This window comes from Lithobates pipiens, unplaced genomic scaffold (assembly GCF_037356315.1).
Source record: "Lithobates pipiens isolate NorthernLeopardFrog02 unplaced genomic scaffold, aLitPip1_a1.2 Scaffold_8, whole genome shotgun sequence".
In the NCBI taxonomy this organism is placed as follows: Eukaryota; Metazoa; Chordata; class Amphibia; order Anura; family Ranidae; genus Lithobates; species Lithobates pipiens.
Window position 1 is genome coordinate 640,839,366 of NW_027507903.1, and position 1,181 is coordinate 640,840,546.

Here is a 1,181-nt window from a genome sequence, read left to right on the forward strand (position 1 = left end):
GATCCAGTCTGTGGAAGCTGTTTGTCCTCTGGATCAAGGAAATACATCTAACCCGCAATTACAAGGTACCTGAATCCCCCCTTAACCCTCTATTGCAAAACTTTATGTCTATCTCAAATACATTTTTGGAAAAAGGACTAAGCCCTTGTACACACGGTCGGACATTCCGACGGGAAATGTCCGATCGGACTGTGTTGTCGGATAATCCGGCTGTGTGTGGGCTCCATCGGACTGTTTCCGTCAGAAAATCCGACGGACAAAGTTTTAGAGCTGGGCTATAAAACTTTCCAACAACATGATCCGATCGGACTTTGTCCGATTGTGTGTAGAGAATTCTGATCGGACAAAGTGCCACGCATGCTCAGATCAAATTCCTAGACCAAAGCTATTGCCTACTAGCCTGAATGTAGTCCCGTCATAATAAAATAACGTCGTCACTTCACGTACGATCGGATTTTCCGACAACTTTGTCCGACCGTGTGTATGCAACACAAGTTTCGGACAAAATCAGACGGATTTTGTTGTCGGAATGTCCGACCGTGTGTACAAGGGCTAAGTGTCGGAGCTAACATTCTTTGTTTTACTCTACGATGGGACCCCTGAGACGGACACAGTGAGCAGGTGAGGCAACGGTAAGCCCAATAAAAATTCAGCAGCTTCTTCAGGGGTTAGTTCTACACATATATTTTCAAAGCACGTTCATTTATCTAAATTCATTCTTCCTTGTATATAGGGCATACATTTTCTTTCATCTGAAGATATGGTAAGAGCTCTGAATTAGGAAGTTTGTGACTTTCACATAAGTCAGTGAAAGTTTTGAATGAAGTAGAGGATGCTAGTTCACAGAGTTGAGTTAGATTAGTGGATGTCCATGCTTTAAAAGACTTAGGGGGAAGACCAAGTAGGATAGAAAAGTGGATTTTTAAGAAATGATAAACGATTATATGGGGAGATTGTAGTGCATTTACTAATTTCAATTTATCCCAAATGGCTAGTGTATGTTTAGTTATAAGCATGGCTTTTTTTCCTCAGAAAATAGGTACAGGAACTCAACCATGCCCACCACACTCACAAACCTGGCAAATGCCATCAAATAGTAGCTCTTCCCTCTGCATACAACCCCCTCTCTCCACTGTCCTCATTTTCTCCCCCCTTCTTAAAAGCTCCACCATCTGTCATAT